Raw genomic sequence first — 13,479 nt, forward strand, 5'->3', positions numbered from 1 at the left:
AGAAACAAAATCAATAGCTCAGTCTCTACCTTCAGGGAGCTTCTAGTTAAGAAAAGAGTATGAGTTCTATAAATTAATAACTATAATAAAAATTAAGATGACATTAAGTACATGGAAAATAGTCTGAAATTTTCACAAGAAGAATCAGCTCTCACTAATATCATCAGAGAAAACAATCATCAAGGAAATGATTCTAGAGTTGAAAATAAATGTAGTTAATAGTGAGTAATAGGAAGAGATTGGGATGGGATTAGTATTTTTAAACAAGTGGAGCAGAGAACACGAAGTCATAGAAGAAGGAGAAAACAACAGCTTTATGTAGCAGGTATGGAATCTGAAGGTCCGATTTTAAATTTGGCCCTTTTAATCAATACTTCAGTGACCTGGGGCATGTCTGGGATTCACTTTCCTCATTTATAAAAAGAAGGTTTAGAACTATATCATTTCCATCATTTTTGGTCCTAAAGTTTAGTGCTAGAAGAGAGAGAACTTGGAGATATTGTAGTCAAAAATTTGTGTTATTGTAGTTGAGGTATACTACCTTCAAATCAATGACTTTTTCCAATATACTACATTACTTCCCTATAAGACCAGTGAAGGGTGAGTAGTTCAGGTTTATTCCATTTTTTAATATCTCTCTCCACCTCCTAGCATAGAAATCTGAGAGAAAGTAGATGCTTGGAATATTCTCTTAAATTGAAGTTAAAAATCATTACCTGGTGTGTTTCACAAATTAACAGTTGAAGTGGTGTTCTCCATGTCCTATTTGAATTCATTTTGTATAGCATTCTGTATGTATGTAGGTTGCATATATTGGCATTCTTCATATAGAACAGGAAATGATGGGAGCAGGAACAGTTTCAGAGATTATTCAACTACAAAAAGCTGCATATTTTTGAGAGGTGGAAAACAAGGTCAGAAAAACTGACAGAAAAATTTGAATTACTAGTTTATAATTGAAACATAATGATAATAAAGATAACACAGTGTTTGTGTGTGTCTATATATGTGTGTGTGTGTGTGTGTACAGAGATACTTATATGTTTATCTAGATATAAACATATTACACATACTTGAAATTTGCCCTAAGCTTGAAAAATTTTTTCAAATACAACATGTGAATCCCATATCACAAATCTTAGTAAGAATAGATTATCCATTTTTCATAGAATAATTAGCTCTACTGAAAGCACAGTGAGTCTCTGTTATAATAAGGAAACATACATTTTGCACATGTACGTGTGGGAGTATAAATTATGATATGCCTTAAAAAAGAAACTGAAATCTTCAAAGACATCCCTATACCATTTTACAATGTAAGAACATACATTGTTTATCTCCCAGAAATGAATATTGTCAGAAGTCATAGGTAATCAGTGAGATTGTTGTGCTTGTTTTTATGTTTGCTTTAAAAGAAGGATAACAAATTGAAGTTCATTTGATTTACAACTTACATATCGACTTTTTATCCCTGGCTGAAAATACTGTCTACATAAAATTGTCTAACAGCAAAGGGGCTAAAATAAATGAAATTCTTCAAATTTTTACCAATATTTTCTTTATTTCTTTGTTTTCTCTTTTAGAGACTAGTCCTGTAACTTCATTTTTTCCCAGGACTTCCCCATAATTAAATTTCTTTTAACAAAGAAAAACAGTATTAGTTCTGCAGTTTGTAGTCCTAGAATGCTGTCTGTTGCTCTGATAAATTCATTCTAACCTAAGGTCACAGAGTTAATTTGTATCAGGACCTGGACTTGTTCTTTCTTGCACATTGACCAATTCTACCCACTAAGCCACACTGCATCTCACCATATGCTAACAAAAGTAATTAGGTGAGGTTTGAAGCTTCCAAATAGTTTGCTTCCTCATTGCAAAGACAATGCCCTAGCTAATCTCCTTTTCTTCCTGGTCTCACTCAGTTTCCACTCTACTCCCTTATCCAGCTTCCACTGCCATTGCTTCAGAAATATGTGAACTCAATCTTCCCTTTATGGGTTATTCCATATGTCCCTATTTGTTTTCAAAATTTTATTTGGAGGCATTTTTCTTAATTATTGTGCTTCAGGCAATTTGTGCTTTGAGCGGTATACAAGTGTGTATGAGAGAGAGAGATGGTCTCATTAAAAACAGAACAGAATAATAGATTAAAATAATTTTCATGGTTACAAGACACCTCAGTCATCATTCAGTTCAATTCACCTTTAAAAAAGAATCTCAGGGGGTGGGGCCAAGATGGTGCAGTAGAAATACACACATATGCAGGGTCTCCCCATGCAGCCCACAAAATGCCTATAGAGAGGGACTCTCAACAAATTCTGGAGCAACAGAAGTGGAGAACAAAAAAGTGGAGGAGATTTCCAGCCCAGGGCAACCTGAAAGACTCATGGGAAACGTAGGTTGCACCAGACATGGAGGAGAGCCCAGCTCAGCCTTGTCCATGCACTGCACAGCTTGCAAACAGCCCTTGGGGGTGGAATCTCCAGTGGTGGAATCCTCAGTCCCAGTAGCAGTGGTTCCCAGATCCCTCAAACCACAGGTGCCAAAGGTCAGCGATGGGGTATTTTCAGCTGGCCAAGAAGGGAGAAGGGCCTTCCCATAGCTCCAGTAGCAGGCAGCAGCCACAGAGGTTGTACAGCAGCCTGTACTGATTGCTCCATTGTTGGAGTGTAAAAACCCCTGGAGGCACTGAAGAACTGAGTCTTACCTCAGGCTTGTGTGGAGGCCCTGAGGCACTTGGTCTTTGTCTCACACTGAATGGCAGCCCTGCCTATCCAACTTATCTGTAAATCAGCCCCCAGTGCTGACTTGGTGGAACTGGAGGCCAGGAAGCTGTGGAGAGGTAACTGCTAAGATTCTGGGCACAAAAATCCCTTCTGCGTCCAGACCAGTACACGCTTGATTGTGCCACCTTGGAGGAACTAAGATCTCACAGATTTCCAGAGTGTATCCTACTCTTGAAAAAGGACCCAAAAGTCAAGCAATTGGTTGGGGAAAATGCCCCAAAAAAGGGAAAAAAGTAAGACTATAGAAGGTTACTTTCTTGGTGAACAGATATCTTCTCCCATCCTTTCAGATGAGGAAGAATAATGCTCACCATCAGGGAAAGACATAAAAGTCAAGGCTTCTATATCCCAAACATCCAAAATGAACATTAAATGAGCTCAGGCCATGGAAGAGCTCAAAAAGGATTTTGAAAATCAAGTAAGATAGTTGGAGGAAAAATTGGGAAGAGAAATGAGAGAGATGCAAGAAGAGCATGAAAAGCATGCCAGCACCTTGCTAAAGGAGACCCAAAAAATGCTTAAGAAAGTAACACCTTTAAAAATAGGCTAACTCAGTTGTCAAAATAGGATAAAAAAGCCAATGAGGAGAAGAATGCTTTAAAAAGCAGAATTAGCCAAATATAAAAGGAGGTTCAAAAGCTCACTGAAGAAAATAGTTATTTGAAAATTAGAATGGAACAGATGGAGGCTAATGACTTTATGAGAAACCAAGAAATCACAAAACAAAATTAAAGAATGAAAAAATGGAAGATAACGAGTAATATCTCATTGGAAAAACAACTGATCTGGAAAATAAATCCAGGAGAGACAATTTAAAAATTATGGGACTACCAGAAAGCCATGATCAAAAAAAGAGCCTAGACATCATCTTTCATGAAATTATCAAGAATAACTGCCCTGAGATTCTAGAACCAGAGGGCAAAATAAGTATTCAAGGAATCCACAGATCACCTCCTGAAAGAGAACCAAAAAGAGAAACTCCTAGGAACATTGTGACCAAATTCCAGAGTTCCCTGGTAAAGGAGAAAATATTGCAAGCAGCTAGAAACAAACAATTCAAGTACTGTGGGAATACAATCAGGATAACACAAGATCTAGAAGCTTCTACATTAAGGGATCGAAGGGTGTGGAATATGATATTCCAGAAGCCAAAGGAACTAGGACTAAAACCAAGAATCACCTAACCAGCAAAACTGACTGTAATAATTCAGGGGAAAAATGGTCTTTCAATGAAATTGGGGACTTTCAAGCATTCTTGATGAAAAGACCAGAGCTGAAAAGAAAATTTGACTTTCAAACACAAGAATGAAGAGAAGCATGAAAAGGTAAACAGCAAAGAGAATTCATAAGGGACTTACTAAAGTTGAACTGTTTACATTCCTATATGGAAAGAAAATATTTGTAACTCTTGAAACTTTCCAGTATCTGAGAAGTGAGTAGGATTACACACACACACCCAGGCACACCCACACAGAGAGACAGAGAGCACAGAGTGAATTGAATAGGATGGGATCATATCTTAAAAAAATGAAATTAAGCAGTGAGAGAGAAATATATTGGGAGGAGAAAGGGAGAAATGAAATGGGGCAAATTATCTCTCATAAAAGAGGCAAGTAAAAGACTTTTTAGTGGAGGGAAAAAGCAGGGAGGTCAGAGAAAAACATGAAGTTTACTCTCATCACATTCCACTAAAGGAAGGAATAAAATGCACACTCATTTTGGTATGAAAACCTATCTTACAGGAAAGTGGGGGAGAAGGGGATAAGCAGGGTGGGGGGAGGATGGAAGGGAGGGCAGTGGGAGGAGGGAGCAATTTGAAGTCAACACTCTTGGGGAGGGACAGGATCAAAAGAAAGAGTAGAAGCAATGGGGGGCAGGATGGGATGGAGGGAAATATAGTTAGTCTTACACAACACTACTATTATGGAAGTCATTTGCAAAACTCCACAGATATGGCCTATATTGAATTGCTTGCCTTCCAAAGGGAATAGGTGGGGAGTGAGGGATGAAGAGAAGTTGGAACCCAAAGTTTTAGGAACAACTGTCGAGTGCTCTTCTTGCTACTAGGAAATAAGAAATACAGGTAAAAGGGTATAGAAAGTTATCTGGCCCTACAGGACAAAAGAGAAGATGGGGATAAGGGAAGGGAGAGATGATAGAAAAGAGGGCAGATTGGTGATAGGGGCAATTAGAAGGCTCGGTGTTTTGGGGTGGGGTGAGGGGACAAATAGGGAGAAAATTTGGAACCCAAAATTTTTTGGAAATAAATGTTGAAAACTTAAATAAATAAATTTAAATTAAAAAAAAAAAAGGAAGACTCTCTAATGGGAAAAATGTTCAATCAGCCTTTATGTGAAGCCTACTAGTGAGGAGGAATCCACTATTTCCCAAAGTAGTCCATTCCAGTTTTATATACAGCTAATATAAGGCACATGTTCCATTGCTTCAAATTCTACCCTCTTGAGTCAATAAGAATAGTTATTTTTTTTTTCAGGATTTCACTTCAAATACTTGGAAACAGTTATTATGCACTCCTAATCTTCTCTTATTTGGGGTAACCATTCTCATTTACTTTGTCAAATCCTCACATAGGATCAACCCAGAGTCCCTAATTATCCTGAATGTTTTTCTGGAAACTCTAGTTTTTAATAATCTTCCTAATGGGATGTCCAAAGCCTCATGAAGTAATTCAGGTGTGGTGCGGTGTGGTTATTCTATATAATAACAAATATCTGTCTCTATTTCCAGAACCTAAAACTCATTTAACTCAGCCTCGCTTTCTATTAGCTTTTGTGGCTGTCATATCAAACAGATGACATTGAAATTGCCCTCTACTAAAAAATCCTAGATTTTTTTCACAAACAACCTTCAAATAGTAATAACTACCTTATTTTGAACTTGCCAAACTAATTTTTAGATTTATCATTTCCATGATACAGAGATCTTGCAGCAAAGACTTTCCTCTATCAAAATGGATCAGCCACTTCAGTTTATAATGTCAGAGATCCCTGGAATAATGAAAATCATGTGATATTAGCAGACCCAAAGTCAGAAATATGGATTGAACCCAGGTCTTAGTAAATCTGAACAACTGTCTCTATATAACTGCACTACACTGGTCGTGTTTTAGGTGTAAATGTTCCCTTATTGATTGTTTTTTAAATTTAACCTTACAATTTTATATTTATTTTTCATTAAAAAATTTTCTCCCTCCTACTACACCCTCGTGCACCCTTTGAGATCACAAGAAATAGGATAGTAATTATACATATCTGGTCATGCAAAAATATTTCTAAATATAACAACCCCACCAAAAAAAAAAAAACCAACAGCAAAACAACTCATTTCATTCTGAGTAAACAGTTCTTTATCTGGAGCTGGATAGAATTTTTCATCATGAGTCCTTAGGAGTTCTAGTGGATCAACTTTTCTTCAAAGTTACCAAATTTTTAGAGTTATTTATGTTTTCAATGTTACTTTTTACTCTGCATATTGTTTTCCTTGTTCTCATCGTACCATTTTGCATCTGACTTATTGAAGCTATCCTCTTCATCATATTTATATACCACAGCTTGTTTCCTCAACTGATAGCTATCCCTTCAGTTTCCATTTCTTTGTCACTCCTTCCCCAAAAAGGAGTTACTATTAATATTTTTATGCATATAAGTCTTTGTTTTTCCTTTGATCTCTTTGAAGTATAATCATAGTAGAAGTATTTTGGATTCAAAGAATATGCATAGTTTTATAACATACTGGCCATAAATTCAAATTGTTTGCCAGGAAAACTGGACTATTTCACAATGCTATCAGTGGTACATTAGTGTACGTATTTTCCCACATTCCTTCTAACATTTGTAATTTTTCTGTATTAATATGTTACCCAGTGGTGAGAGAGGATATCAGCATACGAGGTATCATCATATACCTCAGAGGTTTTTTAAAATTTTTGTTTCTCTAAATTATTAGTGACAGAGAATTTTTTTTTTTATAAAATGACCATTGATAAATTTGATTTCCTCCTCTGAAAATGGCATGATCATACCCTTGGTACAATTATTAATTGGGATATGACTCTTATTTTAATAACTTTGGTTCAATTCCCTATATATTTGAGAAATTAAAATGTTTTCAAAGAAGTTCAGTGTAAATATTGGTGCCCTTTCCTCAGTTTTTCTGCATTGTGACTGCATTCGCTTCCTTTGTTCAAAATATTTTAAAATTATTTGTAACAAAACTATCCATTTTACTTCTGATGAACCTCTTTTTCCCTTGTTTGACCACAAACTCTTCTTCAAATCATGGATGAGAGAGATAATTTCTTCATGCTCCCTTAGTCTCCTTATTATATCACTATTTTTGTCTAAATCACGCACTGATCAATTTTTAGCATATCTTGGCATACAATGTGAGATCTTAGTCTATGCCCAGTTTTTGCCTGACTACTTTTCAGTTTTTCCAGCAGTTTTTGTCACATAATGAATTATTGCTTCAAAAACTGGACATTTTGGTTTATCAAACACTAGGTTACTCTGCATATTTGTTTCTGTAAATTGTGTATCAAATATATTCAATTGAGCAACCACTCTACTTTTTTTCTTTAAATAGTACTTTATTTTTTCCCACAATTAGAAAACAAGAAAATTTATAGCATTTATTCTACAAGATTTTGAGTTCCAAATCTCTCTCTCTTCCTCCCACCCTTCTCCTCTTCTGAAAACAGTAGGCAATTTGATATAGTTTATACATATGCCATCATGTAAACCATATCTCCATATTCATCACAGTAGTGGAAGAAGTAGACTAAAAGTTAAAAAAAAATTAGGAATAAGTAAGTGAAAAAACATACTTTGATCTGTATTCTGAGTCCATCACTTCTTTATTTGAATATGGATAGCATTTACCTTTGTGAGTCCTTTGTACTTGTCTTGGATCACTGTGTTGCTGAGAAAAGTTGAGTCATTCATAGTTAATCATCACATAATGTTACTGACATTTTCCTGGTTCTACTCATTTTACCTTGCATTAGTTCATATAAGTCTTCTCAGATTTTTCTGAAATATTTCAGCTCATTAGTCCTTACTGCACAATAGTATTCCATTACATTCATATAATACAACTTGTTCAGCCATTCCCACTTTGTGGATATAACTTCATTTCCAATTCTTTGTCACCATGATAAAGGATGCTATAAGTATTTTTGTACATGTGGGTTCTATTCCTTTTTTTATGATCTCTTTGGTATACAGACTTGGTGGTGGTATTACTGGATGAAAAGCTGGGCATAACTTTATAGTCTTTTGGGCATAGTTCCAAATTCCTCTCCAGAATGGTTGGATCAGTTCACAACTCCACCATCAATGTATTGCTGTTCCAGTTTTCTAATATCTTCTCCTGTTTTGATGTTAGCCAATCTGATAGATGTGAGATGGTACCTCAGAGTTGTCTCAGTTTTCATTTCTCTATTCAATAGTGATTCTGAGTTTTTTTTATATGACTATAGATAGTTTTAATTTATACTTCTGAAAACTTCCTGTTTATATCCTTTCACCATTTATCAACTGGGAAAAGACTTGTGTTCTTATAAATTTGACTCAATTCTCTATGTGTTTCCCAAATGAGGCCTTTATCAGAAACACTTGCTGCAAAAACTGTTTTCCAGCTTTCTGCTTCCTGTCTAATCCAGGTTACACTGGTTTTGTTTGTGTAAAACCTTTTTCAATTTAATGTAATCAAAGTGATCAATTTTGCATTTCATAATGTTCTCTTGTTTGGTCATAAATTATTCTGCATAGGTCTGACAGATGAACTATTCCTTACCCTCCTAATTTGCTTATAGTATCATCCCTTATGTCTAAGTCATATACGCATTTTGGCATTATCTTGGTATATGTATGGTGTAAGATGTTGGTCTACACTTGGTTTCTGCCATACTATTTTCCAGTTTTCTCAGAAGTGCTTGTCAAATACTGAGTTCTTATCCCAGAAGATGGAGTCTTTGAGTTTAATCAAACAGTAGATTACTACAGTCATTGAAATCATAAGGAACTTATTTAAGTTAAACTATTTGCATTCCTACATGGGAAGATGATTTTTATAATTCATAAGACCTTTATCATTATTGGGGTAGTAAGAAGTAGTATATGTAGACGGAGAGCATAAAAAAGAGTTGGATATGAAGGGATGATATGTAAAATAAAATTAGGGAATGAGAGAGGAATACTGGGAGAAATAGAAAGGGAGAGGTAGAATGTGGTAAAACATCTCACATAAAGAAGGGAAGAAAAAGCTTTTTATAGTGGAGGGGAAAAGGGAGGAGATGAGAGAACCCTACTCTCATCAGAATTGGCACAAAGAGGTGATAAAAAACACTCTCAACTGGGCATAGAAATCTATCTTATCCTACAGGAAAGTAGGAAGGAAGGGGATAAAAGAATGGGAGTGATAGGAGGGAAAATAGATTGGATTAAAACAGATTGAGGATAACCAACAGACCTCACCCTTGTTAATTAGTCCCAAGCATGTTGAATAGGTGGATGGGTAGATGAAAACAATTTGTTCCAAGTGGCTACAAAGGTGGGTGAAACAGGCACTGTGGAGTGCCTAAAGTTTGGTCAATTATCAAAGATGCCAAGGTTATCCACTCCATCCTGAGCAATCTCCAGTCATCTTGATTTTTGTCCTGCCACTGGACTTTGATGGCTCAGGAAAAGAGAATAAGATGACCACTTTTCACAACTCTGCCTTATTTCAATCCAATCCACATGCAAATCGGTATATCTCCATGATGATATTGGTCCTCTTTAAAAATAAAGAATGAACACTACATAGGTTATGTAACATTGCTGTTTGAGTTGTTGCCTATTAGAAACTATAGGCAGCTCAATGGTACAGTGGACAAAGCCTAGAGCCCAGAATTTGGAAGATGCAAGTTCAAATCTGGCTTGAGATTCTTACTAATTGTGTGACCTTGGCCATGTCACTGAACCTTTGTTTCCCTCAGTTTCCTCATCTGTAAAATGTGAAGAGTAATAATATCTACCTCACAAGGGTGTTGAGAGGATTAAATAAGCTATTGATTGTAAAGCACTTAGTACAATTCCTGGCATTTAGTAAGTATTATAAAAATGTTAGCTTTTATTACTTCTTTTTTAAAGCCAAGTAACAATCTGAGTGAATACTATGCATAAAAAACTTATAAGATATATATTTCAAAATATTTTGTCACATAAAAAGATGTTTAATTAACTTTGCATTACTACTATTCACTTTTCCATGCACTATGTTTTCCTTTGTGTTTGTCACATCTTTCATTTCCATTCTATTCCTATGCATGTCACAGTGGGAAAAGTCCTCAGAAAACAAATTTTAATGAAAATAAAACAAAAATGATAAATATATATATATGAGTTTGAAAATTTTGATGCTAATAACCTGTATACTTTCTTCACCATATAAATGTTCCATAAATACATTTTCATTTAATCATTTAAAACTCCTGATTTGATTTATCTTTGTATATGATCACAATCAATGTAAAACAGAACTGTAAAGTCAAAGACCTTTCAGCTTCTAGCTTTTTTATTTTTAACCTTTCCCCTCTCTTCCCTTCCTCTTCCTTCATTTCTTTCATCTTCTTTCATGTACTTAGTGTGCATATAAACTATCTATCCTCTCCTTTCACAAAACTTAAACTCAAATACCCAATAATTAAACTTTAAGTGTTGCTGTACTCTGTCTTATAAGATAAATTTAATAGGTGGAACAAAAATTATATAACTGGAATTTTAGACACTATAAAGTGAGGAGAGGAAATGCTTTGGAGATCATGGTACTTTTGCACAGTCCAGAAATTTCTACACATGGATTTAGAAAAGTCCAATTCTTCTCTTTCTATTAGTAAGTCGGACCTTAGGCATGAAACACATTGCAAGTACTGGCCAGTAAAATGAATAAAATATACAGGTTCAAAGGATAATTCCTCATGCATATTTAGTCTGAAAATTATTTTAACTCTTGAGCATGAATCATATGAAGATGTAAGATATAATGAGTATGTCCACAGTTTGCCCATTAGCTAAAATTTAAGACATCAAGTCATCTGCTACAGATGTGAATGTGAATTCACTACAGTTAGATATTGAAATGAAACAGTTAGATGGGGAAAATTTCTTTGCAGCATATCTCTGGAAGAAAGATCTGATATCAAAGATACGTAGTTAATTGTTACAAATATGAAAGACAAAGAGCCATTCCCCAATAGATAAATATTCAAATTAAGAGGCAGTTTTAGAAAGGTATCAAAAACTATATGAAATGCTCAGATCACTAATAATAAAACGCATGCTCATTAATTCAACTATGAGTATCTACCTCAGACCCATCAGATTGGCAAAGATGATACAAAAAAACCCAACAAATCAGAATGATGAAACTTCAGTGAAGTTGGTGAATCAGTCCAAAGTTATTCATCCTCATTCTCATTCTTCTTCTTCTTCTTCTTCTTCTTCTTCTTCTTCTTCTTCTTCTCATTCTCTCTCTCTCTTTCTCACTCTCCCTCCCTCCCTATATACATCATATATAGTATATGCACATGTACCATGTATATATGTGCAAATATATGCACATATGTTGCTTGTGCAATATAAGGGATACGTGTGTGCAACACATGCATGTGTACATATATATATGTATATATTATAAATTATTTAAATATTAAGTTTTCAAGTTTTTCACTTATAATAAGAAAATTTGATAGTCAAAACCAATAGGGAGCAATATAGCAAAGGACTAGAAACAAAGAATATGCTCTTCAATTGGGGAATAATAGAAAAAAAACCCTAAGGCATATTAACATAATGAGATATAGCTATCCATTTATAAACAGTGAGCATCAGGAAATCACAGAAATATTTGAACATGTAAAAATAACTAAAAGGAAGTAATTTTAAACAATTAAAAAACCCAACAATGAGCAAAAAAAAATCCATATTTCTGATCAATCATATCCTACTCTTTGTGACCTCATTTGAGGTTTTCTTGGCAAAGATACTGAAGCAATGTAGATTAAAGCTATCTGTAGTCATATGAAAAAAAGGCTTTAAATCACTATTGACTAGAGAAATGCAAATCAAAACAACTCTGAGATGCCACATCACACCTATCAGATTAGTTAAAATGACAGAAGAGAAAAATGATAAATGTTGGAGAAGATATGAGAAAATTGGAACAGTGATGCCTTATTGGTGGAGTTGTAGACTGATCCAATCATTCTGGAGAGCAATTTGTAATTATACCCAAAGGGCTATGAAATTGTACCTAACCTTAGATTGAGCACTACCACAAAGTCTGTATCCCAAAGAGATCATAAAAAGGGAAAATGACTCATGTACAAAAATATTTATAGCAGCTTTTTGTGGTGGCTAAGAATTAGAATTTGAAAGGATACCCACCAATTTGGGAATGGCTGAACAAATTGGGGTATATAAATATAATGAAATATTGTTGTTTCATAAGAAATGATGAGCAGACAGATTAAAAAAAGATGGAAAAACTTAAATGAACTGATTCTGAATGAAGTGAGCAGAACCAAGAGAACATTGTACACAGTAACAACAACATTGTGGGATGATTAAGTTTGATAGACTTACCCCTTCTTAGTAATGCAAAAATCTAAGACAACTGCAAAAGATGCACGATGGAAAATGTTTTCTACATACAGAAAAAGTACTATGGAGTCTGAATGCAGATCAAAGCATACTGTTTGATGTCTCTTTTTCTTTGTTTGTTTCTTTTTTTTCTCATGTTTCTTCCCATTGCTTCTAATTTTTCTTTACATGATTAATGTGAAAATATGCCTAATATGAATGTACATGTAGAGTATGTATCAAATTGCACATCATCTCAGGAAAAGTATGAAAGAGAGGGGGAAAATTTGGAACTCAAAATCTTATGGAAGTGAATGTTGAAAAATATAAATAAAACATTTTAGTGCATGTATAAAAATCCTAAGCCATAGATATAAAAATAGAAGAATTATAATATATGAAGTATTTAATGTGTTATAATGAGGCAATGTAAAATATGTAGGTCATGTATTTTCCCATTTGGGTTGACGTTTTAGGAAAGAATTCACTATGACATTACAAATGATTTTAATCTGTAGTAAGAAAAGTTCTGTTTATCAACCTTCCTAATTACCTCTGAAACATTTTTTTTCACCTTTAACATATGAAATTTTATTTTTAGGTGACATACACATCCAAAATAGGGAAGTTTCCCCAAAACTCCCATAAATATTCTCTCTCTTCTGTTTTCCCTATTTCCTGTGCCCACTCACTTCAAGTCCCATTGTTCTCATTGTGATCTAGCATGGGAAATCATGTTAGTCTCCTTAAAAAGTGAATTGCTTTGACTGGCATGAATAAAAACAAATTTGTCAACTCTAATATCATCCCAAATATAGCATGAAATATGAGAATACACAAGATGCTAGAATATTTTCTATTTCAAACAAGTATTTGTCAATAGTTTGTCCTTCTCCAGAACACTGCAGGCTAAACAGTAAAATCAAAGCATGATATATTTATTAAAATGTAACAAGACAGATTTTCATTTAAATAATATATTTCCAAGTCTCTGTCTTATCCTATAATGATGAAAATTATTTAATTCCATGCATCTGTGCTTTTCATGTATC

This window comes from Notamacropus eugenii, chromosome 2, assembly GCF_028372415.1.
Source record: "Notamacropus eugenii isolate mMacEug1 chromosome 2, mMacEug1.pri_v2, whole genome shotgun sequence".
Classification (NCBI taxonomy): Eukaryota; Metazoa; Chordata; class Mammalia; order Diprotodontia; family Macropodidae; genus Notamacropus; species Notamacropus eugenii.